At 40.4% G+C, this 26,515-nt stretch overlaps 1 protein-coding gene across 2 annotated transcripts in view; it reads right to left on the bottom strand.

The window, feature by feature from the left end:
• NCALD (neurocalcin delta) overlaps positions 1 to 26,515 on the bottom strand; it is a 466,523-nt gene that overhangs the window by 197,956 nt on the left and 242,052 nt on the right. For both annotated transcript variants that reach the window (XM_070803092.1, XM_070803093.1), the window contains exon 3: positions 24,295 to 24,345. The gene's annotated coding sequence lies outside the window, so the exon portion shown is untranslated. The remainder of the gene's footprint in view (positions 1 to 24,294; positions 24,346 to 26,515) is intronic.

The raw sequence follows: 26,515 nt of genomic DNA, 5'->3' as shown, positions 1-26,515 counted from the left end.
TCCATAAGCAGAATCCATACTCTGAATACCATACAGACAGGCATTTTAAATTTATGCTTTCTTTTTAACAAATAGCTCGTTTAAATGATCTGAGTCATAGCTATGATGCCAAGAGGGGATTCTCTCACCATTCTTCTGTTTTTGGTTTCTTTAGCTTTTTAACATGTAACACTCATGCACTTGCAAAATTTCTAAGACAAGAATGCCTTGGCTGCAGAAAAACAAACCTATGGTCATTTGACCAAAATTTCTTTCAAGACTACCTAAGGGAGAATTGACCATCTTCCCAGATTTAGCCATGGATGAGTTTTCTCCCTAGACTTTCTCACTGACTTAGTTATTAAAAGACAACAGAAGACTTCTGGTGTCTGGCTCCATGTATAAGGAGCTTGGAAGTCACCACTCTCTCTTAACAACAAATAGGAATCAACAACTCTTCTTGGATTCATAAACCACTGCACCCAAGATTGGAGAGACCAGCAGGGAAATACAGGAAGTCTCAGAGACTTGAGAGCAGAAACCACCGCATGAAGCCCTGTACCAGGAAAAGAAAACCTGAACTGTGATTGACCAATTGCTGGAGTCTCCGTGAGGACAACTCTGAGAGTTCAACACTTCAAGGGGACACAGTCATGATGGAGGGCAGTCCTTACAATACTGTGAGATTTACTTCAAGGAGCTCTACCAGATTCCCACAGTAAATACCAGAGAAAAGTCAGTTCAGGTTTCTGGAACAGAGTGTGTAAAAGAGCATTTTGAAATATGCTGGAGCACTCCGTTTTTGTCCTCAGGGGAAACTAGTTACCAGAGTCTAACCTGCAAGTGCATCCTCAGAACCCAACTGACCTGGAGAAGGGAAATACTCAGCTTCAGACTCCTCCAGGCATCCACTATGGGAGAAGGGACTACTCAACTGCAACCCACTCTAGCCATCCTGTACCACCCACGTGAGGAGAAAAAGCTGAGAAACACTCATGAAGATCGCAGTCTAGAGGCACAGGCTCACCAAAACACTGAGTGAAACCTGATCATAGGATACATAGAATATTTCTTTTCCCTGAAAACTCATGACCACATTACTGAAAATCTATTTACAGCAGTTTCTTTTACTCACTACAACATGTCTGGCTATCAAGAAAAAATTACAAGGCTTGCCAAAAGAAAAAGAAAAAAAAGCCCACACAATTTTTAGAGACAGAGAACCAAAACCAGCATGGCTGGGAAGCTGGAACTAAAAGATAACAGAGCTCTCATGAAGGTTGGAATAATTTACCAAGCAAAAAGTCACGGAGGAGCCACACCTGAAGATCAATTCCAGAGGGATTAAGGATTTATCTGTGAAAAGCAAAATGTTAGAAGAAAATATAGGAGAACATCTTTCTGCCTTCCAAACGGGGAAAGAGTTCTTAAGGCACAAAAGAGCTAATCACCAAAGGACAGACTGATAAATTTGCCTGCTCTACTATCCAGATTTTCTGTTTATCAAAGGTACAATAAAGAAAGCAGAAGACATGCCAATATATGAGACAAGTTTGCAACATATGAAATCAACAAAAGATCAGTATTCAGATTATATAAAGACATGTTACAAACCAGTAAGAAAAGACAATGCAATAGGAAAATGATCAACAGATCTGACGTATCATCCCAGAAGAGAATAATATGAATGGTGAATGGATGGTTTTCTTTCTGCCTTTCTGATCAGACTTTTATTTTCTCTTCTTACTTTATTGCATTGTTTAGAACTTCTAGTACTATGTTGAACAGGGGTTGTGAAAGAGAACAGTCCTACCTCGCTCCTAATCTTATAAGGAAAGGATTTAGTCTTCCACTGGTAAGAGGCTGTTAGCTGCAAGTGTTCCATAGATTTTTAAAAAATCAATTTTAGAAAGTTTCCTTCTATTCCAATTTTTCTGAAAGCTTTTTTTTTTATAATGAATGGGTGCTGAATATTGTCAAATGATTTTTCTGCTTCGATTAGTGTAACTGGGATACTTTTTCTTTAGACTGTTTATATGGTAGATTACACTGACTGCTTTTCATACTGAATGATCTTTGCATTGCTAGAATAAACATCACTTGACCACAATACACAATTATTTTTATATACTGCTGAATGCTATGTGCCAATATTTTGTTAAGGGATTTTGCATCCATCTTCATGAGAGTCATCAGTCTCTAGCTGTCTTGTTGTACTGTCTTTTTCAAGTTTAGTTATTAGAATTGCTTCTTATAATGCATTGAGAAGTGTTCCCTTCTCTGACATTTACTGGAAGAGATTTATAGAATTAATGTTTGTGAACCGTGAACTTCCAGATGTTCAAGCTGATTTTAGAAAAGGCAGAGGAACCAGAGATCAAATTGCCAACATCTGCTGGATCATCGAAAAAGCAAGAGAGTTCCAGAAAAACATTTATTTCTGCTTTATTGACTATGCCAAAGCCTTTGACTGTGTGGATTACAATAAACTGTGGAAAATTCTGAAAGAGATGGGAATACCAGACCACCTGACCTGCCTCTTGAGAAATCTGTATGCAGGTCAGGAAGCAACAGTTAGAACTGGACATGGAACAACAGACTGGTTCCAAATAGGAAAAGGAGTACGTCAAGGCTGTATATTGTCCCCCTGCTTATTTAACTTATATGCAGAGTACATCATGAGAAACCCTGGGCTGGATGAAGCACAAGCTGGAATCAAGATTGCTGGGAGAAATACCAATAACCTCAGATATGCAGATGACACCACCCTTATGGCAGAAAGTGAAGAAGAACTAAAGAGCCTCTTGATGAAAGTGAAAGAGGAGAATGAAAAAGTGAGCTTAAAGCTCAACATTCAGAAAACGAAGATCATGGCATCTGGTCCCATCACTTCATGACAAACAGATGGGGAAACAGTGGAAACAGTGTCAGACTTTATTTTTTTGGATTTCAAAATCACTGCAGATGGTGATTGCAGCCATGAAATTAAAAGACTCTTACTCCTTGGAAGAAAAGTTATGACCAACCTAGATACCATATTAAAAAGCAGAGACATTACTTTGCCAACAAAGGTCCATCTAGTCAAAGCTATGGTTTTTCCAGTGGTCATGTATGGATGTGAGAGTTGGACTATAAAGAAAGCTGAGCGCTGAAGAATTGATGCTTTTGAACTGTGGTGTTGGAGAAGACTCTTGAGAATCCCTTGGACTGCAAGGAGATCCAACCAATCAATCCTGGGGGAGATCAGTCCTGGGTGTTCATTGGAAGGACTGATGTTGAAGCTGAAATTCCAGTACTTTGGCCACCTGATGTGAAGAGCTAATTCACTGGAAAAGACCCTGATGCTGGGAAAGATTGGGGGCAGGAGGAGAAGGGGACGACAGAGGATGAGATGGTTGGATGGCATCACCAACTCAATGGATATGGGTTTGGGGGGACTCCAGGATTTGGTGATGGGCAGGGAGGCCTGGCGTGCCGCAGTTCATGGGGTTGCAATGAGTCTGACACGACTGAGCGACTGAACTGAACTGAATTGAACTCCTTTAAATATTTGGTAGACTTTTCCAGTGAAATCTTCTGGAGCTTTCTGTTTGGCAAGTTTCTAAACTAATTCAATTTCCTTAGTTGTAAGGCTATTTAAATTATCTATCTTCTTAACAACTTGTGATTGTGCTTTTCAGGAAGTTGGTCCGTTTTACATAAGTTGTGAAACTTGTATGTGTAGACTTATTTATCTGGAATTTTTTTACTATTCTTTTGATGTCAGGAGGTCCATGGTGATATCTCCTTTTTGATACCAGATATTGGTAATTTGGGGCTTTCCAGATGGCACAGTGGTAAAGAATCTGCCTGCCAAGGCAGGAGACACCAGGGACTCAGAGGATTCTATCCATGGGTTGGGAAGATTCCCTGGAGGAGGAAATGGCATCCCACTCCAGTATTCTTGCCTGGAGAATTCCATGGACAGCAGAGCCTGGCGGGCTGCAATGGGCTTGCAAACAGTTGGACACAACTGAGCGCACAAGCATGCTTACTGGTAATGTGTCTTCTCTTTCTTTGATAATGTTGCTAAAGACTGATCAATTTTGTCACCCTTTTCAAAGAAGCAGTTTTTTGCTTGATATATTTTCCTTATTGTTTTTCTGTTTTCAGTGTCATTGATTTCTGGTCTTATCTTTACTATGTTCTTCTTTATGCTTGTTTTGGGTTCATTTTACTCTTTTTTTCCCCTATAGTTTCTTTTAAAAATTCATTTCTGGAAGTGGGAGCTTAGAGTATTGATTTGAGACTTTCCTCTTTTTAAAGTAAATATTTAGTGCTATAGATTTCCTCTCAGAACTGCTTTAGCTGAGTCTCACAAATTTTGATATATTGTATTTTCATTCACTTCAATGTATTTGCTTTTAAATTTCTTTACGACTTCCTCTTTGACCCACAGATTACTTGGAAAATTGTTGGGTTTTTTTCCCAAATGTTTAGAGAATTTCCTGTCATCTCTCTGTTACTGATTTCCATTTTGATACCACTGTAATTCAGAGAATAATACACTCTTTATGATCTTGAGAGTTTTAAAAAATTTGTTGAAGCTAGTTTTTATGGTTTATGGTGTATCTTGCTGTATATTTTGTGGTGCTTGAATGGAACATCTTTTCTGCTGTTGTTGGTTAGATTCTATAAATGTAAATTAGACTTAGTTGATTGGTAGTGTTGTGTTCATCTCCATGACTGCTAGTTTTCTATTTGTTCTATTAATTGCTGAGAGAGGTATATTGAGGCTTCCAATTCTAATTGTGGATTTGTCTATTCCAGCAGCTTTTGCAATTTTGTTTTACATATTTTGTTCTGTTGTTTGGTACACATTTAGGATCTGCATGCAAAATATTTATCTTTGCTGTCTTTTTGACTCTTTTGTCATCATGTAATGTCTCTCTCTGTTCTTGATCATTTTCTTTGCTTTGAAATCTTCTTTATCTGATTTTAGTATAATCACTCCTTCTTTCTTTTGATTAATGTTTGCAGGGTATATCCATCTTTTTACTTTCACACTCTATACTATTTTATTTGAAGGTAGTTTCTTGTAGATATCATACAGTTGAGTCATTTTTTTAGTTAACCGTGTTAATCTCCATCTAATAAATTATTTATTTAGACTTTATATTTAATGATATTCTTGAGCTAAAGTATGTCATTATATTTTTTGTTTTCTGTATGTTCTCTATTTTTTTTTCTTTATTTTCATTTTCCAATATTATTGTGGATACTTGAACATTTTCCAGAGTTCCATCCACAGTGTTTCTTTCAGTATAACTCTTTGTAAAGCTTATTTAATAGCTGCTCTCCAAAAGATTTGTGGACACAGTGGGGAAGAAGAGGGTGGGACGAATTGAGATAGTTGCATGGAAGCATATACATTAGTTCACTTCAGTTCAGTTCAGTCGCTCAGTCGTGTCTGACTCCTTGCAACACCATGAATCACAGCACGCCAGGCCTCCCTGTCCATCACCAACTCCTGGAGTTCACCCAGATTCACGTCCATCAAGTCAGTGATGCCATCCAGCCATCTCATCCTCTGTCATCCCCTTCTCCTCCTGCCCCCAATCCCTCCCAGCATCAGAGTCTTTTCCAGTGAGTCAACTCTTCACATGAGGTGGCCAAAGTACTGGAGTTTCAGCTCTAGCATCATTCCTTCCAAAGAAATCCCAGGGCTGATCTCCTTCAGAATGGACTGCTTGGATCTCCTTGCAGTCCAAGGGACTCTCAAGAGTCTTCTCCAACACCACAGTTCAAAAGCATCAATTCTTCAGTGCTCAGCCTTCTTCACAGTCCAACTCTCACATCCATACATGACCACTGGAAAAACCATAGCCTTGACTAGATGAACCTTTGTTGGCAAAGTAATGTCTCTGCTTTTGAATATGCTATCTAGGTTGGTCATAACTTTCCTTCCAAGGAGTAAGCGTCTTTTAATTTCATGGCTGCAGTCACCATCTGCAGTGATTTTGGAGCCCCAAAAAATAAAGTCTGACACTGTTTCCCCATCTATTTCCATGAAGTGATGGGACCGGATGCCATGATCTTAGTTTTCTGAATGTTGAGCTTTAAGCCTACTTTTTCACTCTCCACTTTCACTTTCATCAAGAGGCTGTTTAGTTCCTCTTCACTTTCTGCCATAAGGGTGGTGTCATCTGCATATCTGAGGTTATTGGTATTTCTCCCAGCAATCTTGATTCCAGCTTGTGCTTCTTCCAGTCCAGCATTTCTCATGATGTACTCTGCATAGAAGTTAAATACGCAAGGTGAAAATATACAGTCTTGACGTACTCCTTTTCCTATTTGGAACCAGTCTGTTGTTCCATGTCCAGCTCTAACTGTTGCTTCCTGATCTGCATACAAATTTCTCACCACATGTTAAATAGATAACTAGTGGGAAGTTGCTGTATAACACAGGGAGCTTAACCTGGTGCTCTGTGACAAACTAGAGGGGTGAGCGAGAGGTTCAAGAGGGAAGGGAGATATATATTCTTCTGGCTGATTCATGTTGTTGTACAGCAGAAGCCAATCACAACATTGTAAAACAATTATCCACCAATTAAAAATAAATTTAAAAAAAAGATAAATGGGTATATAACAAGGAAATTAAGATACCAGCATAAAAGTAAGAGGAAAAAGCCTTCTCACATTTCCTTCTACTGCTTTCCCAGTTCCATTTTCACTCCAGTCTAACAAATGCATAAATAAAATTCACACACACACACAAATTGCTCTCCATATTACATTAAATATACATAACTGAACAATGCATTGTTGTTAATATTATATAAGTTAAAGTAAACCCCTTACCTCCCTTTACATCCCTTTACTCTCCCTCTTTCTAAAATAAATTTTTAAAAATCTCCTTGCACTGAAAATCATATCAGGCAGTGTTATAATTTTTGCTTCAATCATCGAACCTAATTTTAAAAACTTAAGGAAACTTTCAAAGAAGGCAATGGCACCCCACTCCAGTACTTCTGCCTAAAAAATCCCATGGACGGAGGAGCCTGGTAGGCTGCAGTCCATGGGGTCGCTAAGAGTTGGACACGACTGAGCGACTTCATTTTCACTTTTCCCTTTCATGCACTGGAGAAGGAAATGGCAACCCACTCCAGTGTTCTTGCCTGGAGAATCCCAGGGACGGGGAAGCCTGGTAGGCTGCTGTCTATGGGATCGCACAGAGTCAGACACGACTGAAGCGACTTAGCAGCAGCAAGGAAAGTTTATTATACTTACTCCTATTTTTATTCTTTGTATTATTTTTCTTCCTTCTTATTATTCCAAGAGACCTTCTTTTATCATTTCCTCTTTGTTTGGAGAATTTTCTTTAGCTATTTTCTAAAGATAAGCCTGGTGGTGACAAATTTCTATACTTTTCTTCAACTAAGACTGTTTTAATTTCTTCTTCATTTCTGAAGGATATTTTTACTGGATATAGAATTCTGGATTGACAGTTCTCTTTCAGCATTTGAAAAATATTCTGCCACTTTCTTCTGGCCTTCGTGATTTCTAATGACAAATCCACTGTCATTCTAATTGTTTCCCCCCACAGAAAAGATTCCATTTCGCTCTCGCTATTTTCAAGATCTTTTCCTTGACTTTATTTTTCATTAGTTTGGCTATAATATCTTAGTGTTGATTTCTCTGGGTTAATCTTGGTGGGATTTCACTCAACTTCTTGACAGTATAGGTCTGTGTTTTCTGCCAAATTTGGCAAACTTTCAGCCTTAAAAAATACCTTTTTAGCCTTGTTCTCTTTCTCTCTTTCCAGGATGCTGATGGTACATTTGCTAAACAATTTTCTGTTTGGGTGGTGGCGGGGAGGTGGTAATTTCCAACATTTTATCTGTAAATTCACTGATTCTTTCCTCTGTCCCCTCCAGTCTACTGTTGAGCCCATGAATTGAATTTTTTTTTACTTCATTTATTACAATTTTCAATTTCTAGCAAACTGGAAAATGATAATAAAATTTCAAAAAGAACACAAAAAATCAAGCCAAAAAAAATTTTTTTTTGAAGTTGCAAAAGGAAACAGCTGTCTTCCACTTCCTAAGAAGTGAACACTTTGATCAGTAGGTAAGGGGTCTTGCTTTCATTCAATAGCCCTCTGTTAGAACATGCTCTGGGGTTTTCTCTCCAGAGCAATGTAGCTGTTCTGGGCATGACTACCTCGAGGAGACAAGACAGGCGGTTGAGGTAGGAACAAGCAGTATTTCAGCAGTGTTTACCAGTGCTATGAAGTTTTCTTCTGACATTTTCAGTCCAACCCCACCTCATTACTTCAGTCCTTCAGCTCCCTCAGATCCTACACTCTGCATAGATTTTTATACTTTTCTGTCCTCTGGCATACTTTTCCTCTGGCATCTGCTTGTTTACCTGGTCTCTTATCCACTTTTGCTTGCATTATGACATTTCATGCATGTGTGGGTTCCCTGACCCAGCTCCTTGACTGGTGGTGCTCTTGACCTAGCTAAGCACCACCTACACATTTCAATGGGTTTACTTTTATCAGCACGTATGTTATCCTCCAAAGATCTCCAGATCTTTCTTCTTCTCCGGATCTTTCTTTCTTCTCTTCAAGTTGGGGGTGAAGGGGGCTGATTTTAAAACCCCAGTCTCCTCTCTCTAGGATTCAGTTCTGTGAGATCACCAGCTGCTTTTGATACATGCTCCTTCCATCCCAAGCCCCACAGCTAGAGGCAGGAAGAGAAATGGGTGGGAGGACAAATTAACACTGAAAAGCTTGATAAATACTAACAGCAAACACTAAAAATAACTAGGCAGAAGTAGTCTACTTTTAGGAATTTCATTTGTGCCTTTGTGTTGGGGGCGAGGAGGAGGGGGAGAGACAGTGCTGTGGAGAGGGGGCTGGGGATGTTGATGCTCTGGAGGAGGAGGCACTAGGAGCTTCCTCAGGCAGACAGTACTACCCAACCTCTCCCCAAAATAGCTCCTTCTCTTTCTCAGCTTTCTCAGGCTTCTGCAGCTCTGCAAATGGCTCCCTCCCTGTGCTGCAAACAAGCATCCCTGCTCTTGCCAGCAGAGAGGAAAAGCAGCTAAGAGATTGCAGGCTGCTTTGCTTCTCAGCCTCACCCTCTCCCAATTGCAGACTATCCTGGCCATCTTTTGACTTTGGCTCCTGGAGATTAGAGGGTGATTGGAATCAGAGTGAGTTGCCTACATATCAGCAAGTCCCCAGTATGCTAGGTGTGACATGGCAAAGTCATTAACTCCACATGACACAATCTGCATGGCGGAGACAGAAAATCACAGACTAGGAATTTTACATGTCCCCAGAAATGCTGTCTAGGACTGGCAGCCAATGTCACTTCTAAGACAGTGCCGTGGATAAATGACCCTGATCATTCATTCCACGGCTAAGATCTCATGATTTAACAAAATGGAGGAGAGAAAGCCTGTTCAGTTCTGTTTCTGTCATTTTTCTCTTCCCTAGTGAGAAATTCAATTATGTTATGAATCAATATGGATCACTAGAGCTGGAGGAAAATACAATGTGAGGGAAATAAATGGTTCCTGCTTAGATGAATTACATGCAGTTTGAGCTCTGCATCATATCTGACCTGTGCAACCAGCAGAAAAGGGAGTATCTCAAGCCTGAGTTTTTCCCCTACTGCTCCCCTAACCCCTCCTTCATACCACACACTCTCAATAGCACAGTTGGACAGCAAAAAAGAAATAAAAAGTGTTTCTTTCTTTTCCCTGCTCTCAAAGTTTCCACCTCTTTATCTATCAACCCCTCCTTCAGTCATGACTTGGATGGAGAAGGAGCCTCCTCCATGCAAAGGTTGATCTCTCTATTTATGTCCACATTCTCTCCCCACCTCCCAGCATCATCCACAGCTTGATCCATCCCTTAATCCCCTTCACTCCTCTTATATGGAGTGATGTTACTCAAGATTCTACTTCCTTCATCTCCTTCTCTGAAGCTGAAAAAGCTTCAACCTCTCTAATCTTATAAATCTGCCTTCTAGTTCATTACATTTTACCAACCCATTTCTCTCCTCCTCTTCTTTATCATGCTTCCTAAAAGAAGGGTCTACACTGATTATTTCCAAATCCATTCCTTTATTTACTGCTTAACCCACAAAATCAGACCTTCATCTGCCTTCTCCAAAGTGCCTAATGACTTCCAGGTTGCCAAATGCAATGACCTTGATCTTTCTGCTTAGCTCTCATGAATCCCACTCTGCACTCTGATGCCATGATGGTACAACATCCTAGCTTTCCTGGGACCCATCTGTCCATTCCTAGGCTCTTCCACTATCTTGTCTCCTGACCATCCATAAACATGGGCAATTTCCAGATTTAATAAACAAAAATATAGACTGTCCAGTTAAATATGAATTTCAGATCAGCAATGAATAAGTATGTCCTAAATATTTCATGGTATAGTCTTATACTAAAGCATTATTCCTTTAACCAAGCATCCTGTATTTTACAGACAACTCCACAGTATTTGTTTCTTTAATGCTCATCTCTGCAAATTTCCTCCCTCATTGATGCTTTCTATGCCCTAGTCTTCATGATTATCTTATCTCAGATCATTTCTAAACCTTCATCTCTAGCACCAATCCCCCCTCCCCCACTTTCTCCCTCTCTCTTCATCTGATATGTTTCTCTGTTTTGCCTTTGATATTATATAGCATTTTCAGTTCATTATACATAACACTGAACTTATTTTAGACCTCAAATCTACTTCTCTACCTGGCTTCTCTATCTCTAGTAATATCTTCTCCAGCCTTCTAATCACCTCAGCCTTAAATCTTGTAGCCTTCCTAGTCAACTGGATGAATCTTAGTCAATTTTATCCTCACCAGCTTTCTTAGATCTTTCTTCCCATTTCCATGGATACTGCTAACTTGTAGTCATTTCAGTATGACTACAAATCACCCAGGCTATCCAGGTTATTGAAATCACCTTCTGATTAGTCCCCCTAATTCTATCCTCACTCACCTTTCATCTCTCCACAAACTGTCACTCAGTTAACATCCTAATTAAAGTGCCAATATGGATATGCCACTTTCTTGGTCAAGGAAGCTTCCTGCTGGTTCCTGGTTAAAGTTCAAGTTCCCTAGCCAGCATTTAGGGACATCTATGAGTTGACTTTTCTCCCCTTACCTCCTGTGGGCACATCTATGCACTCTAAGCTCAAGGCATATCAGAACACATTGTTAGGGCCTTCCTATCAGTTTGCTTACACTTCAGTTCAGTTCAGTCGCTCAGTCGTGTCCAACTCTTTGCAACACCATGAATTGCAGCACGCCAGGCCTCCCTGTCCATCACCAACTCCCGGAGTTCACCCAGACTCACGTCCATCGAGTCAATGATGCCATCCAGCCATCTCATCCTCTGCCGTCCCCTTCTCCTCCTGCCCCCAATCCCTCCCAGCATCAGAGTCTTTTCCAATGAGTCAACTCTTCACATGAGGTGGCCAAAGTACTGGAGTTTCAGCTTTAGCATAATTCCTTCCAAAGAAATCCCAGGGCTGATCTTCTTCAGAATGGACTGGTTGGATCTCCTTGCAGTCCAAGGGACTCTCGAGAGTCTTCTCCAACACCACACTTCAAAAGCATCAATTCTTCGGCACTCAGCCTTCTTCACAGTCCAACTCTCACATCCATACATGACCACAGGAAAAACCATAGCCTTGACTAGATGAAACTTTGTTGGCCAAGTAATGTCTCTGCTTTTGAATATGCTATCTAGGTTGGTCATAACTTTCCTTCCAAGGAGTAAGCATCTTTTATGGCTGCAGTCACCATATTACACTTAGTAGACTACTTTGAGGGCAACTCTTGCAGTTTCTGCATAAATATATGCTCACTACATGCTTGTTGAATTTGTGAAGTATTAGTCGCTCTGTCATGTTTGACTCTGCGACACCATGGACTATAGTCCGCCAGGCTCCTCTGTCCATGGAATTCTCCAGGCAAGAATACTGGAGTGGGTAGCCATTCCCTTCTCCAGGGAATCTTCCTGACCCAGGGATTGAACCCAGGTCTCCTGCATTGAATTTGTGAAGTCAGTTCTAAATTATATACATCAACAGGATGAAGTGATTAAATCTACAAATCACTTATATGATAATGCAAGTGGATGTACTTTTCCACAAACCCATTGCTGGCTTACTTTAAATATGGGTGATGTCAAGCTCTCATAAGCATCTTATATCCTTTAATGTCAAGTCACAGCTGGATTTTGATAGGACTCCAGGGCAGGGACTGACACAGACCCCATCCACTCTCGCTCTCAGCAGCTTCTCTTGACTTACTTTTTAAACTGAATTCTTCCCCATTTCTCTCTTTTCTTACACATGGAAAGTTATAATATTCTCTGTAAACATCCTTGAATTCTATTACATAAATCTCCAAATAACTACATATTCTAAATTGCTGCCAACTCCACATGCTGCTTCAAAAACATCTGAGCACTTTAATAATTTAAATCAGGGGTCTTCTATGGGCCAGATTAATAAACATTTTCAGCTTTGCAGTCTCTGCTGCAACTACTCAATTTGCTATTGTGTCAGAAGGCAGCCTTGTTGACACAAAAACAAATGAGCCAGTCTGTACGCCTATAAAACTTTACCTACAAAAATAGGCAGCCGACATGTGGGTCATTGTCTGCCAACTCCAAACCTAAATCAAGCTTCTGGTGAACAATTGACTTCATACTTTCTTTACAAACTCTTTCATTGTGGTCACTTGATTAGAAAGAACACTAGAATTTCACTTGATATGGTCTTTTCTTTTTTAAAAGGTTACAGTTAAACCAAATTCAGGACCCTGATTGAGGGAGGGGACATAAGAAGTGGGCACTGGAAGCTCTCTCTGAGACTCTCCCCCCAGCCCTGTGGATACTACCCAAGGATGGGGGCAGGACAAGGTCAATGGACTGAGGAACTCACTCTCCTTGGGCACATATTTTCAGGGGGCACCAAAAAGCTTAGTAATCAAAATAAATGTTTTAATGCAATATTTTAAAAAATCAACATTATTTTCAATTGATGTTTTGTTTATCATAGACTTTTTTCTTTTTTTTGCATTAGCTTTGATTTTTAAAAATATTGCATCGGGATTTCCCTGGTGGTCCAGTGGTTAAGACTCCATGCTCCCAATGCAGGGGACCTGGGTTCAATCCCTGGTCAGGAAACCAGATCCCACATGCTGCAGCTAAGACCTGGCACAGCCAAATAAAATACATATATATATATATACACACATACACATACACACACACACACAAACACATTGTATTAGGCATTATTTATCTCGATTATGAAATTTCATGGGTATATGGTGTCCTCTTTAATTTGGGGCCAGAACGAGTGCCCCACCCATCTTCCTCCCCATTCCTTAGCACCAGCTCTATGTCACCCTGTGGATGTATTATTAGCACCCCTCCTCCTTTCAGAGAACAATGTACATCTATTTAATGTTGCCTTTGGACTAGACTATTCCTCTGAGGAGCTTTGACACCACTTTGGTTACTGGACCTGCCTCAGATACAGACAGGTTTGAAGCATATGGACACTCTTGTAACAGATTATTTAGAGTCACTGCTTGAGGAACGTGTTAAGGTGAAAAGGGAATTAAAGTTTTATAAAACACACACTAAGTCCCAAGTGACACTAGCGTAAGGAACTTCATAATTGTTCATGGCAAGTCAGTGTGGTTTTGTAGGCATTCTTTTGTATGAATAAGGAAATGGAGGCTCAATAAACCAAGATTACTGAAAATATTAAAGCCAGGTAGAAGCTTCCTGCTACAGCAGGAAGCTTAAATCGTGTCCGACTTTTGAGACCCCATGGGTCTCGTCAAGAAGCTAACACTGTGGACATGGCACTTTCTTGCCTTCCAGCCTTACGTTTGCACAGAACCTCTCTCATGTATAGAGACAGTTCCAGTGCTTCACCTCATTTGAGCTTCATGATAATCCTGGGAGATAAAAGTTTCATATTTAAGACATGCTAACACAGACTCACCAATTCTATTGTATTGGGCATATTCAGAAAGGTTAAGTAATATAACCCAAGTGAAGTGAAGTCGCTCAGTCATGTCTGACTCTTTGCAAGCCCACCAGGCTTCTCTGTCCATGGGATTTTCCAGGCAAGAGTACTGGAGTGGGCTGTCACTTCCTTCCCCAGGGGATCTTCCTGACCCAGGGATCAAACCCAGGTCTCCTGCATTGCAGGCAGACACTTTACCCGCTGAGCCACCAGGGAAGCCCAATATATAACCCAAGGTCGCCAGCCAATAAGTGTCAAAACTAGAATTATAAATGCAGGTCATCCGAGGCCTGGTGAGTTTCGTTACATTTCCCCTACTATAGAGAAGTATATCCAGTATACATATCTTTGACCTAATACCACCCATATTTATATCACAGAGAAAACCCAAAAGGAATAATATCTGGGACTAGAAATTTTCATAGAAGGAAACTTGCACATAAGGGAAGGAGCCTAAGTATTGAGTGATATCTACCCTGATAAGGAAGTCCTGAGATAAATAGGGGATTGGGTCAAGAAACAACAGTTAGAACAGACATGGAACAACAGACTGGTTCAAAATTGGCAAAGGAGTACATCAAGGCTATATACTGTCACCCTGTTTATTTAACTTCTATGCAGAGCACATCATGTGAAATGCCAGGCTGGATCCATCACAAGCTGGAATCAAGATTTCTGGGAGAAATATCAATAACCTCAGATACGAGCTGTCACTCTAATGGCAGAAAGTGAAAAGGAACTAAAAAGCCTCTTGATGAGGGTGAAAGAGGAGAGTGAAAAAAACTGGCTTAAAACCCAACATTCAAAATACTAAGATCATGACATCTGGTCCCATCACTTCATGGCAAATAAATGAGGAAAAAGTGGAAGCAGTGACAGATTTTATTTTCTTGGGCTCCAAAATCACTGTGGATGGTAACTGCAGCCATAAAAGTAAAAGATGATTGCCTCTTGGAAGAAAAGCCATGACAAACATAGACAGCATATTAAAAAGCAGACACATCACTTTGCTGACAAAGGTGCATATAGTCAAAGATATGATTTTTCCAGTAGTCATGTACAGATGTGAGAATTGGACCATAAAGGAGGCTAAGCGCCAAAGAATTGATACTTTTGAATCGTGGTGCTGGAGAAGACTCTTGAGAATCCCTCGGGCAACAAGGAGATGAAACCAGTCAATCCTAAAGAAAATCAACCCTGAATATTCATTGGAAGGACTGATGGTAGCTCAGTTGGTAAAGAATCTGCCTGTAGTGCAGGAGACCTGGGTTCGATCCCCAGGTCAAGAAGATCCCCTGGAGAAAGAAATGGCAACCCACTTCAGTATTCTTGCCTGGAGAATTCCATGGACAGAGGAGCCCGGTGGGCTACAGTCCATGGGTTCTCAAGAGTCGGACATGATTTAACAACAAAACCACTACCACCAAAGCTGAAGTTCCAATACTTTGGCCACCTGAATCAAAGAGCTGAATTCTTTGGAAAAGACCCTGATGCTGGAAAGACTGAAGGCAGGAGGAGAAGCGGGCAACAGAGGATGAGATATTTGGATGGCATCACTGATTCAATGGACATGAACTTGAGGAAATTGCAGGAGATAGTGAAGGACAGGAAAGCCTGGCATACTGCAGTCCATGGGGTCACAAAGAGTCAGACACAACTTAGTGACTGAACGACAACAGAAGATGGAGGCATGAAAAGGCTCAGAAGGACAAGGCCAACTTTGGCCTGCTTCACCACTTCACAAAGGCTCATCCTCTTGGTGCTAAGAACTGTTATAATTGTAATTAAAGCAACTTCTGCTCAAACTCCCCAGCCTTTCTGGATTCTATGGATCAAGAAAGCCAAAGAACAGCTTCCAGTTCCCATTTGTCCCAGGTGCCACCATGATTTTGTGATCAGAAGGAGCATCACCTGAACACAGGGCACTGAGGAAACCATTAAGATGGGAGAGAGGGATTGGACCACAGGGAAGATAGGATGCAGGAGCAGAGGAGAAGAACAGGAGCTATGGGGACATCATTTCCAACCCAGTGCTGGGGAGAAAAGTCGCAGGCGCTCCATTTTGGAAAGAAATCACATTTCATGTTACTCCAGGCAACTTCCAGCGAGGCATCAACCTTCATGAGAAGTCACATCTGGTACTGTATCTCTGTAATGAGATGTACAACGGGCACTTTCAAGCATTTGAAGTGCTTGAATGTGCAAAGCTTCACAGTTGGTCACAAGTTCATAACAGCTATGTGCCTCTTTCACTGGGGAGCCACCACACCATGCTGGGATTCCACAGGGCAGCATGGCTTCCCCATTCTTCAAAATAGAGCTGCTCCAAGAATCCTCTGGCAGTTTTAACTACACAAGAATAGAAAACACCCCAGGCAGAGTGTGAGAGACTAATCTTGTAAACAGCAGGATGGCAAGGTAAAAATAAGAATGAAAAGAAAACATACAGTTTTTTTTTTTTTTTAATTGCTTTTACAAGGACAATAAGATGGGAATAAATTCAGCCTCATATATCTGGAACAAAAGCTCAGAGAAGTGTTAAATCACAAGCTAGGTGGCTGCAGGAACTCGCAATGATCCATTCCAATCTGCTGACTCAACCCTTTGGGCAGCAGGCTTGATGTAACAGACTCCCCTTTCAGTTTTATAAGCTTGGGTTTTTTGTTTGTTTGTTTGTTTGTTTGTTTCCTTTTCTTTCATGCACAACAACCAACATTTTTAAGGCTGTTGCAACTTTCCTAAGTCACATATTTCTTGGTCTCTGACCCCACAAACAATGTTGCTTTGGAGAAAGAACCACAAACCACAGTATTTCCATCTTTCATTGGACCGAGTCATCCTTGCATGCAGGGAAAACACATTCTCATACTTGTACTGAGTCTTGTGTTGCTAGATGAGGTAGCATAGCAAAACGCCAGCATCTCCTATCCTTTTAACCTTTCTACCAACAATTAAGTACCCAGCATGTGCTCTCAACAGTGACCTGGGGATAACAGGGATGAACTGTCCGAAGCTGGCTTTGAGGACCATACAGTCCGATGGAGGAGGGAGACTCAGAAGCAGACAGTTAAGAGAAAGGGTGAAGATACCTGCACCTCCACTCTATAATGATGTTGGGCATGCGTTCCACTCAGACTTTTTCTACTCTCTAACACATTGCTTCCAGGCCAAAAAAAAAAATGCCTCTGCAGACCAACCGATCAGTGGATCAGGTATCAGTGGGTAAACAAGCACAGATACTGGACACTCACATTCTCCTATGATGCAAGGAGGTGCTTCCCAGGAAGCTCTCCTGCATCCTCCTCCACGTCCATCATTGCCTGGATCAACACACCTCTTCTCAGCCTCAGATGCCTTGCTTGGGCTTACACTCCTCCCTTTCTTTAGTTATTATCATCACTGCCACCCATGCCATGCATATATACTATGTGCCCCAAAAGGCCCATACATTAACTCATTGAATTTTCATGACCTCCTTGGGCTTTGTTATCCTGGAGTTATAAATGAAGGAAATGATCTCCAGAAAATTTCAGAAATGGATGCAAGGCTACACAGCTAAAGAATAGAACAACTGAGATTATAAGCCAGAACTGTGTGATCAGAAAGACTCTTAAACAGTACACTGGTGTGCTCCATAGGTGCATGTGGTCCAAACTGCCCTGCTAGGTCATTTACACTCTAAGAACAGAGATCAACATTTCTATTCTTTTAACAGTCCCTAGGCACAGAGTCGGACACGACTGAAGCGACTTAGCAGCAGCAGTCTGGGTACACCTATAAACAAGCAGAGTAGGCATCTTCCTGTGTGGTGTTACTTTAGGGAGGCCAGACGAGGATGGGTTAAAAATATCTTCACTGTTGCTTATCACAGTGCCTGGGATTTCACCACTGGAGATACATTACTTTGGGTCTTGACATCTTTCTGGTTTTCAGGATTTCTTTATTAGACAAGATGGCCCTAGGAAGTGTGATACTCAGTTGAGACCTCAGGGCCTCAGAGAATGAGCCACAGGAGAGATGCCTAGAAAGGAGCCTGGGATCTGAGAATGGCAAAGTGGTCCTGAGAGGAGATTGAGAGGACCAAAGTCTGGGGTGATTGTTTTGCTTGGTTGACCCCACCTCTGTAGCCCCCAGTACAGGATGAGGCAATTAGAACATATGTTAAGTCTCCTGATTTGAGGAAACACTGTTCTGAGCAGCTTTAAGAGTTGGAGGCATGGGGTATGGTGGTAGGTGGTCATCAAGTGCTAACGACCCGGAGCACTGTGAAGACACAAAAAGACAAGAAGGCAGAATCCTTGCCCTCAAAGAGCCAACAGTCTCTTTTGGAGAGAAAAAGTATCCATAGCAAAGAATGGGTAAATAAGACAAGATAGGAATGACCAAGAACAGAATCCACGTGTGACAGGAAACTCAGGGAAAGGAGAGCTCAGTATGGGAGGGGTGGTGTGGGCACCACACAAGGCCTCAAGGACAGTAGTAAATAAAGAGACACAATGAATGAGTTGCCTGTCTTATGCCAAAAGAAGACCCAGATAATCATAACTAATTGCTACCTCGGTACTCCCCAACAAGGAAATCCAGCTTGTATTTGATCACCGTAATGCAAAATGATGTTAAGATGGTCTAGAAACAAAACAGATATAATGTACAGAGATATTATTTAGAAAATATTCTACTTCAAGTTAAACTCAGGTCTTTTTAAAAAATTCTAACGGTTGCTTCTATATTACTAAAAAATCCAGAATTTCAGTAATAGGTGAAAGTACCAGATTTATATATTACGATAAATGGTGAATAAATCTGAAATCATATGGCAAGACTAAATCCCTCTAAAACTGGGAGAAAGAGATCTGATGATCACACAGGCTAACAACATTGGCAAATTCCAAGACCTTCCCCTAGCTTCAGCTCTGATAAGAGCGCTTTATCCTGTGACCTTCCAGTCAAAGACAAACGTTCTTCTTCTGAGCTTGCATTTAATACTTCCTTATTTTGTGTCCTATTTTTTTTAAAGGGTTCCTTTATTTAATTCCTACAAAGAAAACAACTTCAAGGGAGAAAGGAAGGAAGAAAGCAAGCACACTTTGACCTTTATTTGCTAAATGAGTTATTTTCCCAATAGCTACAAGTGATTATGTTCTCACCATTCTGAATAACAACTCTTTGTACCCCTTGGCATAGGAGAACCAACAGCTACAGCCTAAGGCATGGTTGTGAGTGAGCAGAAAAAAGAAACACAGGCAGAAAAGACTTGAAAAGGAGGTGAAGGGTGGGGGAGGGGCCACAGGAAATCATTTCTCTTAGGAGTTTCTTAGCTAAATTATTGCAATACATATTTTCATGTCAACTTGGCTGCTAATGGGCTTCATTGCCTGTTTTCTTCCAGGTAGCTGCATATCTGAGACATAAACAGCAAGGGTGTCTGGTTCAGTCCACTAATAGGTGTGCATTAACCTCTGTGGAGGCGCACAGTCATCCTATTATCCAAACCCACAATTTGGATGCAGGGTCTAACAAAGGATGCTTGTGTTTTATTTCCAGATGCAAGCAGCAGCTTGGCAAATGTAGTTCCAATGGCTAAATGTTAGGATTTCTAGGACATTTTGGTGTTACAAGGAGCCATCAGGGGAAAAAAAAATTTGAGTTCCTGAAAATCTGGGTGGTGATTAAAAAGCTGAAGCCAAATGACAATAGCAGAATTTCTGTATTTAATGTTTTATAAGAAAAGGATTCAGAACCCATAAGAAGAAATCAGTGAAAATGGATATTCAATACATTTAAAATATACAAATGTCTAAGCATCATGTAAAATGTAAAAATTATCAATTAAACAGTTGTTGTTCAGTCACTCAGTGGTGTCCAACTTTTTGTTACCCCATGAACTGCAACACACCAGGCCTCCCTGTCCCTCACCATCTCCCAAAGTTTGCCCAAGTTCATGCCCATTGCATCAGCGATGCCATCCAACCATCTTATCCTCTGACGTCCTCTTCTCTTCTCCTGATTGGGGTAGTTTTAATTTTTTCATATGGTAAATTATACAGTACAATCCTATTAATAATTATTAGTAGGCAGAACTTAAAAACATAAGTATTAAGAAACTAAACAGTCTCAAAAATGAAGAAAATTAAGTCATGAAATGTTGAAAATGAGATCATATTTTTGGACGTTCATAATGGGAGTTCTCAAAGCACATAAATGTTGCCACTGAGAACATATTTTTATGCAAATTTCTTCACTGCTAAGGAAAAAAAAAAAAACTACCCCAATTAGGAAAATAGTGATGTATTTATGAGCTATCTCCAAATATTTTTCTCTAACTCCTTCATCTTCAAATACTCCTCAAAACTTAAAAATATTTCTCCAAGTTAAACATAATGTTGTGTATTTGTGTGGGGAAGCTAAATTTATTTAGTTACCTTAAGTTGTAGTTTACTTGAAGGCAAGAAGCAAGCATTTCTGATTTGTTCTCTTATTTAGTTTGCTCATATTCTCTTAGTTTGCCCAGCTGCCTGTGTCTGTTTCAAAACTCTCCTGCTGCAGTGGACACACCCTAAAGTGACTGCCCAGGGAGTGCAGTCACTAGGATAATCCTTTCCCCTTGAGTACAAGCACCACTTATACTCCCAGCCTGACTTGCCCCAGCCAATAGAACACTGCAAAGCCAGAGGGGATAGTCACTCCCTGCTTAGGTTACATTATGCAAGTCTCTGTCCTAGCAGACTGGAGTCCAAGATCCTCCTGCTGGTTTTGAAGTGAGTAGCCATGTTGTGACAGGGCCTGTGAGAGGCAAACGGCCACATGGCCAGGAACCTTGAGTGATACCTGGGAGATGAAAGCACCCCAGGTGCCAGCTAGCAAGAAAACAAGGGACCTCAATCCTACAACTCAAGTGAATCCCACCAACAACCGCATGAACCAAGAAGAAGGAAAAAAAAAAGCTTCTAAAAGGAACACAGCCTACTTGTTGAGGGAAAGAGTGGAGTACGAGAGGATGGTCACATCCCAGGTCACATCTGAGTCCCTGGGAGAGCTGCCAAGTGTGAGTTCTTGGCTTCACACAGGCCATCTCATAAGGCAAGAGATGGCAAGGTGTGGGGTTATCTGTTTTTATAGGGGCGGGTATTTCTTAGGCTAATGAATGGGAGGAGTATTCCAGCTATTTGGGGGATGGGGTGGGGATTTCCAAAAATTGGGCCACTGCCGTCTTTTTGACCTTTATGGTTGGCCTTGGAACGAGCATGGCGCCTGTGGGTGTGTCATCTAGCTTGCTGATGTGTAACAGGGGAAGTTGACTCGTCCGCCATCTTGGACCTATTTGGTTCTATTCAGTTCATGACGTGTTCTTGGATTATGTCATTCCTTTAATGGTTGTGCCCTGCCCCCTTCTTGTCTCATGGCCAACATCTTGATTATAACCTTACGAGACCCTAAGCAGAGGACCCAGCTGAGATACACTCAGATTCTAGATCCATAGAAACTGTGGTATAGGAATTACATATTGTTTCAAACCACTAAATTTGTGGTAATTTGTCATGCTACATATGATAATCTACTTCAAACTCCAATAACAATTATTCTCACCAAAAAAGGTTTATGTTGCTAATGCTATTTTCTTTCTCCATTAGAGGAGAGAATATAACTGAATGATTTATAGATGTGTACATCTCTATTTTAATTCAAAACTTTAATGCAGAATATAATTCTCCATATATGAGCCTCAAAACATAAATTAATTGAATTCAACATTTTAAAAAATACCATTATCTTGATACTTGAAAATTGAAGAGTATGCCCTCCCAAATCACTTCATTATTTTTTTTAAATAAAGACTTTATTTTTAAAAGTTCAGAAGTGCAAAATTATTGTGAAGCTAATAGAGAATTATTCTATACCCCACTCCTAGTTTCCACTGTTATTATATCTTATATTGGGATGGTACATTTTTCACAATTAGTGAATAAATATTGAAAATTATTATTAACTAATAATAGCTTCCCTGGTGGCTCAGACGGTAAAGCATCTGCCTGGAGTGCAGGAGACCCAGGTTTGCTCCCTGGGTTGGGAAGATCCCCTGGAGAAGGAAATGGCACCCCACTCCAGTACTCTTGCCTGGAAAATCCCATGGATGGAGAAGCCTGGTAGGCTACAGTCCATGGGGTTGCAAAGAGTTGACATGACTGAGCGACTTCACCTCCTTTCACTTTCATTATTAACTAAACTTTATTCACATTTCCTTAGTCTCCACCTAATGTCCTTTCTCTGTTCCCAGATTCCATCTAAGATACCACCTTACAGGTAGCTTTCCAGTTTCCTTAGACTTCTCTTGGCTGTGACAGTTTCTCAAACTTTCTTTGTTTTTGATGAGCTTGGCAATTTTGAAGGAGACTGGCCAAATGTTTTGTAGGATGCACCTCGATTGAAAATTGTCTTGTGTTTTTCTCATGATTAGACTGGGGGGTAATATGTTTTGAGAGGAAGATCACAGAGGTCAAGTGCCATTCTCATCACATCCTGTGAAGGATGCCTACTATTAATATGATATATCACTGTCAATGTTACCTTGATCTCCTGGCTTGAGGTAGTGTTTGTCAAGTTTCTCTGTTGTAAACTGTTGCTGTTTAGTCTCTAAGTCATGTCTGACTCTTTTGTGACCCCATGAACTTGTAGCCTTCCAGGTTTCTCTGTCCATGAGACTTCCCAGGCAAGAATACTGGAGTGGGTAGCCATTTCCTACCCAGGGGATCTTCCCAACCCAGGGATTGAACCTACATCTCTTGTGTCTCCTGCATTGGTAGGCAGATTCTTTACCACTGAGCTACCTGGAAAGCCCCTACTGTAAGTTACCCTTTTTTAAAAAAACTTACTGTTTCTATACTGTACTCTTTGGAAGAAAAAAATTATGTGTAGCTCCATGAAGAGTTATGCTTTACCTCCTAGAAAACAGAGTATCTATATACACTATTTGGAGAGATTTGTCTATTTCCCTCGTATATTTATCCAATCATTTATTTACACCAGAATAGATAGTTATCAGATTTGGGTTATACCTCAATATTGCTTATTTATTTTGTGGCTCAAACTGTTCCTGCTTTGGCTGATGGGTGTACTTTGGTTCCTATAACCTTTCCACACACACTGTGTCATAGTCACCTTTATGAGATTTTGGTTTTGTTTTCATCTTTTCTCTTTTAGCACTTCCTTACTTCCTGGCACTATAAGATAATCCAGGCTTTTTGTGCATATTTCTTGCCCCAGCCCTCAGTCATTTCTCTGATTCTTTTTATGGGAAAATAATATTGAAACAAAGATTTGAGTGGCAGGTATATTTATTGCTCCCAGGGCATCTTTGCTTCTAAGGTCAAGCCAGTTTTTCAGTCTCTAAATCTGGAACCTCGGAATATCCCTATATGCTTAATATATTTTAATTTATTCAACAAACATTTCATAAAGATTACTATTATGCCAGGTATTAATTTAAGCACTTTATAAATATTTATAATCACCTCGTAATATTTATAAAAACCTTGAGGTTCTTCTAATAACCTTATAACAACAACAAAAGAGGTAGATTATAAACCCCACTTTGTGAATGGAAAACCCCGGGCCCTGAACAGTTTGGACCTGTGCTCAAAGTCACACAGCTGGCAAGTGGCAGGGACAGTATCCGAACCCAGCACCTGGCTCCAGCTTTAGGGCACTAACCAGTGCACCACACTGCCTCACACTGCCGAGAATCTCACAGAGCATAAAAAGTGATGAATTAATGAATCCATCAGTCCATTCTCCTGCCAATTTCTATCATGTGCCCATTAGGTGCTAAACTCTCTGCTAGATGTTAATTGGTGCCGAAAGCCATTTGAGACACTTCTTGGGCTATGGCCCAATTTAAAACAGAAGAAGAGGCTGTTGTAATGTGCCTCTTGAGAGGATTCTGGCAGCTGCCTGTGATGAAGATGGTACATAAAAACCATTCCACTTGGTGGCTGCAAATATACTGTATTATGCTACAGGCAATAGTCAAGGGTGATGAGCAGTACTTTTTGTAATTTAATTTCTATCCATTTCTATCCTATTCACAAAATTTACAGAGGAGGTTTATTATCTTTCCTATATATGAAACTTCCATTTATTATACTACTATTCACTGATAAAATATTTGAATGAAACTGTTTCTGGTGGAAACCACTGAACAAAACTGATATTTCCATCAACAACTGATTGAAACAGAGTTTAAAATGTACACTTACCTTATGACTGTCGCTAATGGGTGGTGCCAGGGGACCAAAGCTGGAGGTGATCTAAAAGAAAACACACAAAATAACTATGTTGATTGAAAAAAAATCTTAAAGGATTTTTTAAAGGTGATTTATCCCCATGTATTTAGTAGAAGAGGCTTCCCAGGTGGCTCAGTGGTAAAGAATCCACCTGCCAAAGCAGGAGACTCCAGTCTAAATTCTGGGTGGGGAAGATCCCCTGGAGAAGGAAATGGCAAACGACTCCAGTGTCCTTGCCTGGAAAATCCCATGGACAGAGCTGTCCATGGGCAAGGGAATGCACATAGAGGCGGGGATCTCCAGAAGGGACTTGCCTAGAAAAGGCGGCAGAGGCTAACACAACGGGGAGTCTGTCCCTGACCTCTTGATGTTTATAAACCCCTTGGCAGAGAATACAAATCCAAGGGAAGGGACAGTCAGGGACATGGGTCTTCCCTTTTCGTTCAGTTCAGAGCAAGCATCAAATGAGCTTCCTTTTAGATGTACCAAAGTTCAGGTACATTCCAAAATGAATTAGCAGACACAGTGTCATCATGTAACAAAAAGAAATTACAATAAGCAGACAATTCAGACTATTGTCCCAACTATCTAACCAATAGTGTACTGGTTAGATTCACAGTTCAGAAGAAAGGAATGATCAAAAGTGTTGATTAGCCTGGAGGAGATTGTAGCAGAAAGAGCCTGACTGAGAAGGCTTGGAGTAAGGGGGGTGGTGGTATGTGGTCTAGTGAACCCCATCGCCAATGGACACAAGAGAGGGGTGGTCTCTCAGATTTTGTTTCTCACATTTATAACCTCTCTTTGAGAAAAAGTGGATTTTAGAACCTCTGTGAGCACTGGTCCAAACAATCTAATTAGCCTACTACTACAGTTTCAAAATGATCAACAGGGTCAAAGCCCTCTTGGGAGACGTGTAAAAAGAAAGAAAAAAGAAAAAAATATCCCAACTCATATCATTTAATTCTTAAATATCAGAATGTTACTTTCATTAGAAATAAATACTAAGAAATGCACAATTTGGGGGTTTAAAAAATCCTCCTTATATTAAAAAAAAATATTGGAGTAATTCAAGAAGAAAAGATGTTCCAATGGACATGTTAGGAAAACATGTAATATTTCACTGACTTCTATGTATTTGATGGTGTATTAATCATCTCAGAAGGTATCTCAGTCAATATCTCAGTCAATAATGAGTCAAGGACTCATATTCCTCCAAGCATTTACCAGGGAACTGAATACAGTTAGAGCAGAACTATGAACTTTACCAAAGAATTAATAGATTTGCCCCTTTGAACATAGATAGAAGCAATATATTCCACTGGTAAGGAAATACTGAACCTCTGGATATCCCACAAACAATAGTTATTATGCTATTTTTAGTTCTGGCAATATAAGAATTCTGATCTAAGACAGATTCTGAATTTTTTTCTTACCCATAGTAACCTGTACATTTTAATGATACAAATCATTATATAAAAGATGGGATTCCCTGGTGGCTCAGATGGTAAAGAATCCGCATGCAATGCAGCAGACATGGGTTCTATCCCTGAGTTGGGAAGATCCCCTGGAGAAGGGAATGGCTACCCACTCCTGTACTCTTGTCTGGATACTCCCCATGGACAGAGGAGCCTGGCGGGCTACAGTCTATGGGGTCACAAAGAATTGGACAGGACTGAGTGACAAAGCACAGAACAAAAGATAATTTGACTTAATATAATGCAATTTTTCCAAGCATGACTTTTTAAAAACTGAAACAAAAAAATCTATGAAATGGTTTTTGTATATTTTCCTTTATCTCATAGTTACTTTGTTGACATATAAGCACATTACAATTTGAGAAGTGGTATTTTTGGCTTTTTTTGTTGTTAAGATGTGGAATTAAGTCAAGTGAATTCACAGGGTTTTACATGTTAAAATATATTGGGTTGGCCAAAAACTTTGTTTGGCTTTTTCCAAAAACTTTTTGGCCAACCCAATACATAGCTAACTCTGTTTCAGAGCTTTAAATTTTACTGAAAACAAAACAAAACACAGATGCTGAGTTAAAGTAGCAAGATGAATAAATAAGCAGCTTGCCAGAAATAGGACCCCTGAGGTTTTCTCTAGTGTCAGAGTGGACAGGCCTTTAAAAACCAAACCTATTGCTGGCATCCAAGTCAAGGGGATGAGACCAGGAGAAGAGCACAGCACCTGA

Source organism: Bos indicus, chromosome 14, assembly GCF_029378745.1.
Source record: "Bos indicus isolate NIAB-ARS_2022 breed Sahiwal x Tharparkar chromosome 14, NIAB-ARS_B.indTharparkar_mat_pri_1.0, whole genome shotgun sequence".
In the NCBI taxonomy this organism is placed as follows: domain Eukaryota; kingdom Metazoa; phylum Chordata; class Mammalia; order Artiodactyla; family Bovidae; genus Bos; species Bos indicus.
The sequence above is the reverse complement of the archived record's forward strand: the minus strand, read 5'-3'. Positions and strand labels throughout refer to the sequence as shown.